General features: G+C 38.2%; 1 protein-coding gene across 29 annotated transcripts in view; it reads right to left on the bottom strand.

Moving 5' to 3' along the window:
* LOC141576968 (uncharacterized) overlaps positions 1-16,068 on the bottom strand; it is a 153,502-nt gene that overhangs the window by 18,144 nt on the left and 119,290 nt on the right. For 4 of the 29 annotated variants that reach the window (XR_012505381.1, XR_012505383.1, XR_012505387.1 and 1 more), the window contains one exon: positions 3,506-3,738. The exons of the other annotated variants lie outside the window; for them this stretch is intronic. The gene's annotated coding sequence lies outside the window, so the exon portion shown is untranslated. The remainder of the gene's footprint in view (positions 1-3,505; positions 3,739-16,068) is intronic. 29 annotated transcript variants of the gene reach the window in all.

Here is a 16,068-nt window from a genome sequence, read left to right as displayed (position 1 = left end):
GTATGTGGCATATTGTAGGTTCTTGTTTTATTATCCAGTCTGTCACTATATGCCTTTTCATTAGAGCATTTAACCTATTGAAATTTAAAGTAATTTCTGATAAACCTTGGTTTATTGCCATTTTGAACTTAATTTTGCAATTGATTTGGCATTTTTCCCTTGTTTCTTTCTTTTTCTTGTTGTGTGTGTTTTTTTTAAAGTTTTCCTTTCTATTATCTTGGTTAATTTTTAGTTTTTGTGACTTTCTTGTAAGTTTTTGTCTTATGGTTACCCAATTTTGTACATATATTAATCCATTACTGTATCTGTTTGTTTAAAACATATAGTAATACAAGCTCAAACCCATCCTACCAAGAATGAAAAAATTAAAGAATGAAGAAAACTCTTATGTTTTCTTGCTCCCCTCTCCCACTCTTAATGATTTAGAAGTCTTCTTTTACAATTCCATGTTTATTCTGTTGTAATTCATGGTAATTATCACCTTTCCAATTATGGTTTTCTCCTTTCAAAAGCAAACTGCTTCTTTTCGATTTAAAGTATACCGTTCAATATTTCTTTTAGTATAGATTTAGTGTTGCTAAATTCTTTTATTTTTGCTTGTCTGTGAAGATATTTATTTCTTCTGCTATTCTGAAGAATAGACTTGCTGGATAAATTATCCTAGGCTGAATCTTTTTTGTTTGTTTGTTTTTCATTCAGGACTTTGAATATATCTTGCCACTCCCTTCTGGCTTGTAGTGTTTGTGTAGAGAAATCAGCTGAAAGTCTTATGAGTATTCTTTTGTAACTAACTCTGTTTTTCTCCTTATGCCTTTAGAACCATTACTTTATGTTTAACCCTGGCCATGCTGATTATAATATATCTTAGTGTGTGTCTGTTTGGTTTCTTCTTGTTTAGGTCCCTTCATACTTCCTGTACTCATATATCTGATTGCTTCTTTATGTTTCAGAAGTTCTTAACTATGATTTCTTCAAATACCTTTTCAATCCTGTTTGCTATTTCTTCTCCTTCTGAGACCCCTGTTATGTGTAGGTTTTGGCAAGCTTTATATTATCCCATAGGATAATTGCTTTCATTGAATTTTGTTCTTTCATTGGTTTTTGTTTGTTTTCCTCTCTTCTGATTAGTTGATTTCTGTTGTCCTGTATTCTAAACCACTTATTAATTCCTCTGCATTAAGTAGCCTACTTTTTTTTTACAACTTTTAACTCAGCTCTTATCTCAGCAAATGTGTTTTCCTATTTTAAATCACTCCTCTTTATAAAGTTTCAATTTCCTATTTGACATATTCTTTGTCTCTATATACAATCTCTTTTTGCGTCTTTAGTACTTTTATCTCTCCTTTTTTGAAATCATGATTTAATAGATTATCAAGTTCTATTTCATGATCATTCTTTCAGGGGATTTTACCTGTTCTTTTAAATGGGGTTGTTCCTCTACTACTTTATTTTGCTTATATCTCTCCTGCACTATTGATTATGGAGCATGGTTATCTTTTCTGTTTCTAAAGGTTTTCTTTTTACTTATTTACCTAAAACAGATACAGAAATAAAGTTAAAAAATAAATTTAAAAGAAGAGAATAAGATTTGAAAACAGATTATGAACAATAACAGAAGAACTAGTCAAAGAGAAATAAAAATTGAGAAGTTTTAAAGTCTTAAAATTAGAAAATAATATATGAAAACTTATTATAATAAATAAGAGAACAAAACAAAGAGATAAAAAGCAAATTGTGAGAAATTTAAAAAGCTTAAAAGAAGAAAAAATTTGAGAACTTAGTCTAATCGATAATAGAAGAATAAAGCAAAAAGAAATAAAAATGAAATTGAGACAAACTAAAAACAATTTAAAATATTTTAAAGGCCAATTTTAAAAGGGATTAAACATAGAAACATAAAAATCTTTTAAATGTAAAAATTTAAAAAGTAAAAGAAAAATGAAAAAATGTGGATGTGTTCTTGTGGGCACTATGTGCTCTTAATAATTTTGTTGATAGCTCTGTCTGAAGTATGGGTGGTTACTATGTCTTCCTGTCTTTTGCCTGTTATCCTTTTTGTTGGGGATTTGGCCTGTGATCTGGTAGCAAGAGTCTTCCCTGGCTATTAAATGAGATCTCCTTTTTATTTTGTGATTGTCCCTGCTCCTGTTCTCACCCTGCTGCATGAACTCTACTCACTGGTTCCAGAGGCCCTCCTGTTGTTCCCCTGATCTGTGCTTCTCCTAGTGCCATGTGTCATGTCTCCTCCAAATGCTGTATTGTGGTGGTGCACTTGTGCATGTTAGGTGGTTGGGTCTCTCTGCCTTACAGTGCCCCTCCCAACTTCACTTCAGTTCCATGCTCTTTAGGTGGACTTGGATAAAGTGGTCATACCAGCCATCACCCGTGCTCTATGCCAGAACTCTTCTCCTTGTTCATTTGTCTTAGAACCATGAGTTCACAGAGGTACTGCAGCAGAACTTTCCTATTTGCCTGGGGCTGTAAACAAATCTGAGTCCCACCTATGAGGTTGCAGAGCCCCTAGGTAGGGATTGAGATTTCAACCATGCCTCCACCTGGGTGCACATTAGAGTATATGGTGGGTGTGTTTAAACCCCACCTCTCTTCAGAAAAGACACCAGAAATGATGCCACAAGTCTTCAAAGACAAAAGCTATGGCACCCCTCCCCCCAGGGCACACCAGCAGTGTTTCTTTGCCTTTTTTTTTCATATTTTATGGGGGACTCATGTTGTTCTGCTTTGTATACCTTTCCAGTGATGGCACACAGCATATTGAAATCTCCTGAGATTGCCTCTGTACAGTTGGCCTGAGTCCTCCATCAGGCTCAGGCAGTCTGTTTCATCCCACACCTGCTGGTTGGTGTCTAAGCCTGGGGGTCATGAGTACCCTTTTTGCCCATTTAACTTTGTTCTGTCAGTCAAGGGATATTCTATACAATTTCAAGCCTCAGAGGTTCCCCCTCCATCCAGCTGACCTCTTCATTGGAGTGGGAGGGACCCAGCAAATGAGCACTATACCACCTTTGCTGCTCCCTCCCCATGGGACTGGACTGCACTATTTCCCTTTTTCTTCCTTTTATTTTCCTTTTCTCCTACCAGATTAATGGCGTGTTTTGTCTTTTGATGAAAGTGAGGTTCTGTTAAAGTTCAGCAGACTTTCTGATTGGATAGGTGGGTCAGTGGATGTCAGTCTTGTTGCATTTGTGGGAGAGGGTGAGCTAAGAGTGTCGTTCTACTCCACCAACTTGGCCCTTCTTGATTTTTTCTTTTTTTAAATGTACAGTAGTCTAGTGTCTGTATAAGTGTCAATTGTAGTGGGATTTTGTCCAGTAAGCCTAAAATTTCTTCTTTGAAATAAACTACTGGGTTTATAAAAAAGAACTAAGTTAACAGCTGCAAGCCAGCATCATCTATTCAAGGGTATGTTAGAGAAGGATGGAGGGGAGGAAGGGGAGAGGGGGAAGAGACTTAAAGGGTGAGGGAGTGGGGAAGGAGGAAGCCCTACCTGATAAAAAGTGGATGCTTGCTGCCACTCAACACAGCTCAGTGCAGGGGCACCCCACTTTATGCATGAAGAGCTAGCTGTCTGGACTCTGATCTACAGACACTGCTCTCAGCTTCTACTCTGGAGTTGAGCTGGTGCTGCTGGAGGAGAGGGTGGAGTCAGGGCAACAGTGGTAGTATGGCAGCCTCTGGTGTGAACAAAGAGCTGTGAGTTCAGACTTGCTCCTTAAGCCCCTAAAAGACAATGAGCAAATGAGTCCTTTTAGAGAGACAAGGAGGGAGAGGGTCCTGTGGTGCTCCCACTGACTCTCCAAGCATCCAACTTGGAATTCTGCCTTAGGCTGACATCTTTGACCAAGAAACAACACAGATTGCTTTTATTTCCTAATTTAATAAAAGCCTTTGTCTCACTTTCACGGGAAGCATAGTAACAAATCTGAGCTACTTTAAGAAGAAGGAAAATCCTCACTGAGGACCTACCCTGCACCAGACATTGTATAAGGAACTTCATGGCTGTGATCTCAGTGACATCTGACAAGTCACTAAGAACTGGGATGAAGGGACATGATCAGAAACCAGAAGACAAAGACAGGCTGAAGGCAGATGTCATACAGAAAATCCCACAAGAATGAGTAGAAGCAGAAAGTGGAGCTGGTGTGGTAACACATGTGTAAATTCTTAGGTTTGAATTCCAATGAACTAGGCAGGGAGGTAATCCTGGATTTAAAGCATAAAGATCATTGGTTTCACAGTTCCTCTGCATGACCAATTATTTTTGTTTGTTTCTTTCTTTTTGCTGTCCTAGATTTTCCTACATAGCAATTTTTATTCTTCTTCATCAACCATTCCCTTGACTGCTTCTCTTTCAATTCGTATGCATAAAAGACTTCACCCCAGGACCAGATAACAAATCAGTTAATAACAGGAAGGATAAGCCTTCAGAACTTGCCAAGCAAAAGGATAGATTGGTATGCACTAAGGTAAATATGTAAAATGATGAATAATTGAAATTCAAGTGAGTGGCTCACATTAATGCTGAAAAAGTTCAAAGAGGAAAGGAAGGCAGGTGGAAGTGGTCCTGTTTGTGCGTGTTTGTGTGTGTGAGCATGCATGCTGGGAGAGGAACTGGGTAATGGATGAAGACATCATGCAAGATTGTTGAAGTGTCAGTAACAGTCTTTGGATATGAGTTGAGAAAGGGAAATAAAAAGGTGAATTTGGAAATAATGCTTGAGGCCAGAATGTAAAAGTCCTTGAAGGTCAAATTAAGATGTGCTATCATATTTTATAAGTCTTGTATTTCACACCAATTTAAGTGTTGACCCTCTTAGAAATGGTGACTTAGAGAGGAGATGAAGGGTTCCTTTAAAGAGGAAATCTAGACAACCACAGCACATTGAGGCAATGGTACCCAACAATTGCATTCCACAAGATTAAGTACATTCACATTTCTACAGAAAAATAATAATTTACAGCACTGTATGTTTCCTACTACCTACAGAGTTAGAAAATAGCTCAGTAACATTGAATTTGAAATATTCAAAGGGTGAGCTAGACAGACACCAAGTAATCTTTCGTGTGGTTGAGTGTGTGTTTCAAAATGTTTCAGTTTTTCCTGACAGTGGCTACTTTTATTAGGTATTTACCTAGAAGCAGATTTGCTGGAATAGGTTTATCTGTATGTTCAGGTTGAAGTGGATACTGACAGATATTTGCTTCTCAGGTGATTGTACCAATTTACATGCTTGTCAGCAATGTAGCATTCTTTATGTGCTCCTGAAAGTTAGGAAGTTCTGAGCCTCAATTCAGTTCTACAAAGGGTAAAATTTTAAACAATCTCCTTTGTAGTTCTCATGCATACCAAATTTTTAGAGTTATTATCAGTGATATAATAAATAAAATATCTGTCCTTTATTTCTGGTACCAGACACAGAACTTCAAAACTCTTGGAATTTCTTGAGTGAGAAGAGTGTCTATTATGCTAATGAGGTGACTCACGGTAGTGGACCCCAAGTTAACTTCAGCATGAGGGCTAACCCCAGAAAGACCAACCACATAATTAGAGGGTTGAAAATTAGGGTCATGCTGGACTCTGGGAAGATGGGAGGAGATGATGCTGGAGATGCAGATTAATCATGTGTCCAATGATTTAATAAATTATAAAGCCCAAGTAAAAACTCTGGACATCAAACTCAGTGATGCTTTCTGGTTTGTGAATACCCGGACTCCACTTCCATCCAGTGTCTGAGGTTGGCATATACTAAGTCTGTGTAATTTATTTGTTGAACAACTTAATGCACTGATTCTAACCTGAGTCTTACATCCAACTCTTGAATCATTCTGGAAGTATAAAGTCTACGAGCTTGTGTCTCTCTTGGTGAAGCTTGACATTTCTGTCCATATAGGGAGATTCAGGAAAGGTATGAATAAACAGTGGGAACATTACTGTGTGGAAAAAAGCATCATCATAGGAAATGAAATCTTCTAACACAACAATTTTTCAGTTCAAAGCAAGCCAAAACAAATTGACTATTCCACTTGTGACCTAGGCAGTGAGCATTGGTCTCTCCAGTAAGATTTGGCTTCTCCAGTAAGATTAACAAGAAGACAGATGACTGGATAAAGAAGTTGTATATTTATACAATGGAATAATGCACATCCATAAAAAAATAATAAAATGATGCCATTTAAAGCAACATGTATGGACCTGGGAAATATCATTCTAAGTGAAGTCAGAAAGAGAAAGAAAAATGCCATGTGATATCACTTATATGTAGCATCTAAAAAGTAGATGAAATTATTAAAAAAAAAAAAGACTCACAGACATAGAAAACAAACATGGTTTCCAGAGGGAGAAGAGAGTGGGAAGGGCTAAATTGAGAGCATGATATTTGCAGATACTAATATATATATTATATATAAACAATAATTCCATACTGTATAGCACAGAGAACTATATTCAATATCTTGTAGTAACTTATGGTGAAAAAGAATATAAAAAAGAATATATGTATGTTATTGTATGACTGAAGCATTATGCTGTACACCAGAAATTGACATAACATTGGAAATTGACTATAATTCAATAAATAAATATAAATAAATATATATAGATATATTTTAATTATGCATTAAAATTCAACAATAAACTTTTATTTTCTAAAAGAAAGAGGAGAGTGAGTGGAGCAGCAATTTGAAATGTGTTTTGTATTTCTTATCTCATAATATAAGGATGATTCTAGTCTATAATTAATAAATAATTTGTAAGGCTTAAACCCAGCAGAGAAAATACTTAAATATTTACTTTTGGGGAATTAGATTTAGCCCAAGAGGAAAAAAAATCTAAAACTGATATAAGACATTCACCAATAAACATTCAAAAAAGTGCAGTGTCTTCCAGTATTAGACTGAAATGTTCACCTTTATTTCCTAGAATTATATGGATTGTGGGGGAGTAGAATTAAGATAAAACTATGTTGGACATTGGATGTCTGGCTAAGACATTTTAGTTTTAATTTTTGTTCACAGTGGAGAGTGGAGAAGTTTTGGAAGGCAGCTATGCTCACCACTATATGCCTTCAAGTGGAAAAGTTTTGATCAGTAGAGGGAAGAGAAGAAATTAGTACCACAGAAAAGGCATTATCAAGGAAGGTAGAACAAAGATAACTGACGTTCACTGTACATGGCTACCAGACTTTCCATCGGTTCATCCTTTTATTGAAAATTCATAGGATTACACTTATATTTACTTCTTCCCTACAGAATGTGCTGTCAAATTTTTTAAAAATAAGAAGTGTCATGTTAATTTTCAGACAGGTATACAATATCTGTCTGAATAGATCATGGAAACATTGAGAATTCTGGCCAATTATTAGTAATTTCAGTATCAAATTTAAGAAAGAGGAGTCAGAAGCAGCCAAGATGGTGGAGTAGAAAGACACTAGTAGCTCACCCTTCCCACAAATACACCAAGAGAGACACCCCGGGACCCACCCATTCACTCAGAACACCTACTGAACATTGACAGAACATCACCTTCTTCAAAAGACAGAATTCACCACAAATCTGGTAGGAAAAAAGTAAAAGGAAAATAGCGTGGGACAAATCCCACAGTGTGGGAGTGACAAAGGAGGATTCTCACTCTTAAACTGGGGGGGAGGGGGACTCCAAGTCTTGTATCTGTGCAAAGTAGCCCTTGGCCCACAAAACAATAAGTAAAATGAGCACTAATTTTCCCTGTGACCTCAGCCTTAGACACAAACCAGCAGGGGGTGGGCTGGGAATGGCTGCCAGAGGAAAGTGGTGGACTGGGGCTAACTGCACAGAGGCAATCTCAAGGGGCTGAAGTATGCTATGAACTATGTCTGGGAGGGTATAGAGAACAGAACAGCCTGAGTTCCCCATAAAATTAAAAAAAAGGAAGCAATACTGCTGGTGTGCATTGCAGGGAGGAGCACAATGCGGCTGGGCCATAGCCTTTGTCTACACAGTCCTGTGACACCATTGCTGGTGTGTTCTTAGGATAAGAGAGACAGGGCTCCACCACAACCACCATATCGCTTCAAATCCACCTCTGGTGGATTTGAAGCACATATTCATACCCAGTGGCTCCACAACTTCACAGGCAGGACTGAAATTTGTTTACAACACCAAGCAAAGGGGACCATTTTGCTATGCAGGTGCCTTTGTGGACCCACCCTTCTAAGACAAATGGGCAAGGACTAGAGTTCTGGCACAGAGTAAGGGTGAGTGCTGGTGTGGCCATTTTCTGTGAGCCCACCTACCCTGAGTGAATGCAGCACTAAGAGTAGTTCTGACCAAGTTGCATGACCTGTGGGCCTCTGGGAAGAGTGAGCAGAGTTTGCAAAGTGGGGTGATTGAAGGGGCAGCATTTGGCACTTGGCATGGTGCTGATCTGGTAGCATGAATGCAGTCACTGAGTGCTGGAAGCCCTACTGGTGTAGGCATCTAAGACAAGTGAGCAGAGTTTGTGTATCAGGGCAAGTGCAGGTGCAGTGTTTGCTGCTGCAGATGTCACTGACCTGATAGTGCATCACCAACCAAGTGTGTGACCCAGAATTCAGTGGAATTGCACTGGTATTTTTGAGGGCAGAGAACCTTGGGGACACCACAGCAGCATACTGATATTCCTGTGACTAAAGCTAGGACAAGGGCAGAGTCAAGAAAAAGTACTTAAAGTGATCCAACCTCACCTACTATGCACCAGAGCTCAGAACCAGGTCTGGAAGCCTCACTCTCAACAAAAAGGAAACAGATCCAGTCCCTGACAGAGCTGTGACAACCACAGAACAAAAAGGAGACCACTCTAAAAATCCAGAGAAAGCTCTTGTCACCACAACACCAGCCACATCCCTAATCAAAAGGATAACTGATAACACACATGGAAGGAAGACATGGCTACCATCCATACTAAAAACAAACCTAGCAACAAAATTATTAGGGGTGCGCAGTCTACACAAGAACACATCCTCTTCAAAAAAAAAAAAAAAAAAACCCTTGAAGTCCAGAGAAGATAACTGATACTTCATAATCCATAGTGCCAGAGAGATATAAGTAAAATGAAGAAGGAGGGGAATGATTCTCAATTAAAAGAACAATAGAAATCCCCAGAAAGAACAGTCAATGAAATATATCTCAATAGTCTACTAGATCATGACTTCAAGACTGGAGTGATGAAAGCACTGGAAGAAATAAAAGAGACTATAAATAGAGAGGGAACATTATGAAAAGGAAATTGAAAGTATAAAGAGGAGATAATTAAAAACATAATACTCAATGGCTATGAAAAGAGCCAAGATATAGGCAGTCAAAAGCAGACTAGACAATACAGAAGAATGAATAAGTGACTTAGAAAACATGAAAAGAGAAGTCACCCAATCAGAACAGCAGATAGAAAAGCAAAAGAGAGAGAAAAAAAAGAACAATGAAAACAATATAAAGGATCTATGGGATAATATATAACATTCCAAACTATGCATAATAGGGGTCACAGAAGGAGAAGAAAAAGCAAAAGGTATTAAAAAGGTATTTGAAGAAATCCTGACAGAAAATATCCCAAACCTAAAGAAGCAATCAAATATCCAAGTACAGGAAGCACAGAGAGTACTCAAGAAGAACCCAAATAACCTACACCAAGACATATTAAAATTAAGATGGTGAAAGTTAAAGATAAAGAAATGATACTAAAGGTAGCAAGAGAAAAATGAATTATTAGTTATAAGGAAAACCACATAAGGCTATCTGTTTGTTTCTCTTCACCAACACTTCTGGCCAGAAGGGAGTGGTAATATATATTAAAAGTTCTGAATGAGAGAAAGATGCAACCTAGGATAATTTATGCAGTAAGGCTGTACTTTAGAATAGAAAGAGAAAGAATTTCACAGAAAATCACAAACTAAAAGAATTTAGCAATACTAAACCTATGCTAAAGGAAATAATGAAAGGTTTACTCTAGGGGACTCGGAGAAGATACCAGAGTAGAAGGGCACTCGCAGCTCACCTTCTGCCACAAATACACCAAGACCCACATCCAAAGACCCATTCAGCCAACCAGAGCACCTGTGGAACTCTGACAGATCATCGCGCTCTTCAAAAGATAAAGACGCCAAAAATCTGGTAGGAGAAAAGGAAAAAAGAAAGAACAAAAGGCAAAGCAGAGTGGGACGGGTCCCATGGGGAGGGAGTGGCAAAGGAGGACTGGCGCTCGCTCACTGGGTCTCCCCTCTCCAACTGAGAGGCCAGTGGGACGGAGAGGGAGCCTCCGAGGCTCCGATCTATATGAAGCAGCCCTTGACTGACAGAACTAAGTAAAACGGGCACAGAGGGTCCCCCCAACACCCAGCCTGAGATGCGGGCAGGCAGCAGTGGGCAGGGCCAGGCTGCACAAGCCAGGCGGAGGACGGGGGCGCTGCATGGAGGCAGCCCTGGGGGAACGCAAGGGGCTGTGCACCATGGCTGTGGGTGTACAGGGCAGAACAATCTGGGCCCTCCATAAAACAGCAAGGTTGATGTGCTCTCAGGGGAAGGGTGCATACCCCCATTTCTGAAAACCCACAGAAAGTTTTCAGGGGAAGAGAGGTGGGGCTCAGGCACAGCTGCCATATCCTCCAGCGCTTAGTATCCAGGCAGTAGCAGGGGCGAAACCTGCATCCGCACCAAAGAGCTTAGCAGCCTTAAAGGACAGACTGAGACTGGCCTACAGCCCGAGGCAGATAGGATCCTTCCATCATGGTCCCTCAGAGAACTTGCTCCACAAAGACAAACAAGGAGCTGAGCTTTGGCCCAGAGCAGGGACAAGGCTATCCCTCTGTCTTCCCAGAGCCCACCTGTGGAGCACTGACCAGGGCGGAGCATGCAGCCACACAGAGCAGTGGAGCTACAGGTGCAGGTAGACGGAGAGTGGCCTCCGCTTTTCGGGCAGGAACACAGTCCCTGAACGAGGTGCTGGGAGGGGGCATGACCCGCCCTCCTACCTGGCCAGTCTGCAACATCTGACTGCGGCATCAGGAGGGGCTATGACCCGCCCACCCACAGCAGAGGAAAGATGCACCTGACCCAGTATTAGGAGGAGGTGCAATCAGCTTGCCAACAGGTACTGGGAGCAGCACAGAAGAGGGCGCCAATAGAGGGCCTCTGAAAACAGCAAGATGAACTTCCAAAATAGGACAAAGACAGAAAGACTTCACGTTAAAAGCACACAGACTCCAGGAGAACACCGACAACCCCCCCTTTTTTTTAATCTGTTTTTACCTGTTCTATTTTCTATTACCCTCTTAATTTTTACTTCTTAATTCATTTCTATTTCTCTTGGGTTTTGATGTCCTGTTATTGATTAGACACAGGTTTCAAATACATCTATTCATCTACCCCCCCTTTTTTTTAAAGGATTTAAAAGGTCGTCTCAACCTGATTAATACTCTGCTTCAACTTGCTCTTCTATTATTCATTATACACTGTTTTCAAACCCTCTTTCTCCCTTCTTTTAAAATTATTTCTCTCTCTCTTATTTTTTTTCTTTCTTTCCTAAGTTCTATTCCTAAATAAGCATTAGATAGATAAAATCCTTAAGGACAAAAGTAGACAACTGATACTCCATAAAGCACAGTGCCAGAGAGGTATGAGCAAGAAGAAGAAGCAGAGAAACCTTTCCCAATTAAAAGAACAAGAGAAATCCCCTGCAAGAAAGATCAATGAAATAGATATCGATTAAGATTTCAAAAAAGAAGTGATCAAATTGCTGAAGGAATTAAAAGAGATAGTGTTTAGAGATACAAAATATGTCAAAAATGAAATTGAAGCTATAAAGAAGAGCCAAGTAGAATGGGTAAACTCATTGACAGAGATGAGGAATGATCTAATAGCTGTGCAAAGCCAACTACATAATGCAGAGGAATGAATTAGTGACCTAGAAGACAGGACAATAGAAAGCACTCATTCAGAAGAACTACAAGATAAGCAAGTAAAAAATAATGAAAATAGCTTAAGGGACCTATGGGACAATATAAAGTGTCCCAATCTTTGCATAATAGTGGCCCCAGAAGGGGAAAAAAGATCAAAGGGGATTGAAAAGGTTTTTGAAGAAATCATGACTGAAAACTTCCCAAACTTAAAAAAGGAATAAGATATCCAAGTACAGGAAGCTCAGAGGGTCCCAAACAGGAAGAACCCAAATAGACCCACAAGAAGACATATTATAATCAAGATGGCCAGAGTCAAGGATTAAGAAATGATTCTAAAGGCAGCAAGAGAAAAGCAAAGAGTAAGTTACAAGGGAACCCCCATAAGGCTCTCAGCTGATTTCTCTACACAAACACTACAGGCCAGAAGGGAGTGGCAAGATATATTCAAAGCCCTGAATGAAAAAAAGATGCAGCCTAGGATACTTTATACAGCAAGGCTATCCTTGAGGATAGAAGGAGAAATAAAGAGTTTCACAGACAAAAAAAAGCTGCAGGAGTTTAGCAACACTAAACCGATGCTAAATGAAACATTGTAAGGTCTATTCTAAATAGAAAAGCAGCAGGATGCTACAGAAATGAGAAACTCACAACTGGAAAGGTGATAACTCATGAATTACAAATAAAGTAAACATGAAATTATAAAAGAAGACATACAAATCACTGAGAGTGGGAGAGGGAGGCAGGGAAATATAGAATATTTTTTCCTTTATTTTTTAATTTTTTTTCACAGTAGAATGGGTTTGAGATCGTTACTATCAGTTTAATAAAAACAGTTATAGTAATGGGTTGATAGATTTACTAAAAGGGGTAACCATAAGCTAAAAACGTACAAGGGATTCACAGAAATTAAATAAAATCCATGATACAAAGGAAAATTACCAAACCACAAAAGGAAGAAGAAAGGAACAAAGAGGATATACCAATTCAACTGCAAAGATAAGTTCAAAATGGCAATAAACACACATCTATCATTAATTACTGTAAATGTTAATGGACTAAATGCTTCAGTCAAAAGACATAGAGTGGCAGACTGGATAATAAAGCAAGAACCTTCAATATGCTGCATACAAGAGACCCAATTTAGGGAGAAGGACACATTTAGATTGAGAGTGAAAGGATGGAAAAGGATATTCCATGCAAATGGAAAAGCCAAAAAAGCAGGTGTTGCAGTACTGATTTCAGACAAAATAGGCTTTAAAACAAAGGCCATAAAGAAAGATAAAGAAGGACATTTTATAATGATTAAAGGAGTGATACAAGATGAGGTTATTACACTTGTTAATATATATGCACCCAATATAGGAGCACCTAAGTACATACAAGAATTACTAACAGAGATAAAGGGGGATATTGATGGGATTACAATCATAGTTGGGGATTATAACACTGCATTAACATCACTAGACAGATTTTCCAGACAGAAAATAAACAAGGCAATAGAGAAATTAAACAGTTTAATAGAAAAACTAGATTTGGTGGATATTTTCAAAGCATTACACCCCCCAAAAATAGGATATACATTCTTTTCAAGTGCACATGGAACATTTTTCAGGATCGATCATGTACTTGGGCACAAAAGAAACCTCAACAATTTTAAGAAGATAGAAATTATCTCAAGCATTTTTACTGACCACAATGCCATGAAGCTGGAAATCAACAACAGAGAAACAAAGGAGAAAAATGGAAAGCATGCAGATTAAACAATATGTTATTGAAAAAGCAATGGGTCAATGAGGAAATCAAACCTGAAATTAAAAAATACCTTGAGACAAATGATAATGAAAGCACAACCACTCAAAACCTATGGGACACAGCAAAGGCAGTGCTAAGAGGGAAGTTTATAGTGATACAGCCCTTCCTCAGAATACAAGAACAATCTCAAATAAACATCTTAACCCACCACCTTAATGAATTAGAAAAAGAAGAACAAAAAGCCCCAAAAAGCAGCAGAAGGAAGGAAATAATAAAGATCAGAGAGGAATTAAATACAAGAGAGATTAACAGGACCATTGAAAAAATCAACCAAACCAAAAGCTGGTTTTTTGAATAAGTAAATAAAATCGACAAACCTCTGGCCAAACTCACAAGGAAGAAAAAAGAGAGAGCACAAATTAACAAAATAAGAAAGGAAAATGGATAAATTACAACAAACAAAATAGAAATACAGAATATCATATGAGAATATTATGAAAAACTATATGGAACCAAACTGGATAACCTAGAGGAGATGGACAAGTTTCTGGAAACATACTGTCCACCAAAACTGAATCAAGAAGTATCTGAACAGTTGAACAATCCGATCACTAGAAAGGAAATACAAATAGCAATTAAAAACCTCCCTACAAATAAAAGTCCAGGACCGGATGGCTTTCCTGGGGAATTCTACCAAACATACAAAGAAGAACTCATACCAGTCCTTCTCAAACTCTTCCAGAAGATTGAAAAGAATGCAATACTCCCAAACTCATTCTATGAAGCCACCATCACCCTGATACAAAAACCAGGCAAAGACACTACCAAAAAAAGAGAATTATAGGCCAATATCACTGATGAACATAGACTCCAAAATCCTCACCAAAATTTTAGCAAATAGAATCCAACAACACATAAAAAAGATCATATATCATGACCAAGTTGGGTTCATCCCAGGGACACAAGGCTGGTTCAACATATGCAAATCAATCAATGTAATACATCACATCAACAAGAGAAAGGACAAAAACCACATGATCATCTCCATCGATGCAGAAAAAGCATTTGATAAAATTCAACACCCATTTATGATAAGAACTCTCGCCAAAGTCGGTATAGAGGGAACATATCTCAACATAATAAAAGCTATATATGACAAACCTACAGACAGCATAATACTGAATGGTGAAAAACTCAAAAGCTTCCCACTAATATCTGGGACAAGAAAAGGATGCCCACTATAACCACTCCTATTCAACATAGTCCTGGAAATCTTAGCCACAGTAGTCAGGCAAGAGAAAGAAATAAAAGGGATCGAAATTGGAAAAGAAGGGGTTAAAGTATCATTATACGCTGATGACATGTTACTATATATAGAAAACCCTAAAAGGTCCATACAAAAGCTACTAGAGCTGATTGAAGAATTCTACAATGTAGCAGATTACAAATTTAACATTCAAAAATCAGTTGCATTTCTTTACACTAACGATAAATCAACAGAAAAAGAAGAGTAAAGAAACAATCCCCTTTAAAATATCACTTAAATTCATAAAATATCTGGGAATAAATCTAACCAAGGAGGTGAAAGAGTTATACACAGAAATCTATAAACCATTGATGAAGGAAATTAAAGAAGACTTTAAAAAATAGAAAGATATTCCATGCTCTTGGATTTGAAGAATCAATATTGTTAAAATGGTCACACTGCCCAATGCAATCTACAGATTTAATGCAATCCCTATCAAATTACCCAGGACATATTTCACAGAACTAGAACAAAGCATAATAAAATTTATATGGAACCATCAAAGACCTAGAATTGCCAAAGCATTACTGAAGAGAAAGAAAGAGGCTGGAGGAATAACTCTCCCAGACTTCAGACAATACTATAGAGCTACAATCATCAAGACAGCATGGTATTGGTACCAAAACAAACATATAGACCAATGGAAGAGAATAGAGAGCCCAGAAATGAACCCACAAACTTTTGCTCAACTAATCTTTGACAAAGGAGGCAAGAATATACAATGGAATAAAGACAGTCTCTTCAGAAAATGGTGTTGGGAAAACTGGACAGCAGCATGTAAAACAATGAAGCTAGAACACTCCCTTACACCATATACAAAAATCAACTCAAAATGGATCAAAGACTTAAACATAAGACAAGATACAATAAACCTCCTAGAGGAAAACATAGGCAAAACATTATCTGACATACATTTCAAAAATTTTCTCCTAGAAGAAATAAAAGCAAGAATAAACAAATGGGACCTAATGAAACTTACAAGCTTCTGCACAGCAAAGGAAACCGGAAATAAAACAAGAAGAAAACCTACAGAATGGGAGAAAACTTTTGCAAGTGAAACCGACAAAGGCTTGATCTCCAGAATAT

Source organism: Camelus bactrianus, unplaced genomic scaffold (assembly GCF_048773025.1).
Source record: "Camelus bactrianus isolate YW-2024 breed Bactrian camel unplaced genomic scaffold, ASM4877302v1 HiC_scaffold_53, whole genome shotgun sequence".
NCBI lineage: Eukaryota > Metazoa > Chordata > Mammalia > Artiodactyla > Camelidae > Camelus > Camelus bactrianus.
Note: the sequence above shows the minus strand (reverse complement) of the source record. Positions and strands in the feature narration are given on the sequence as shown.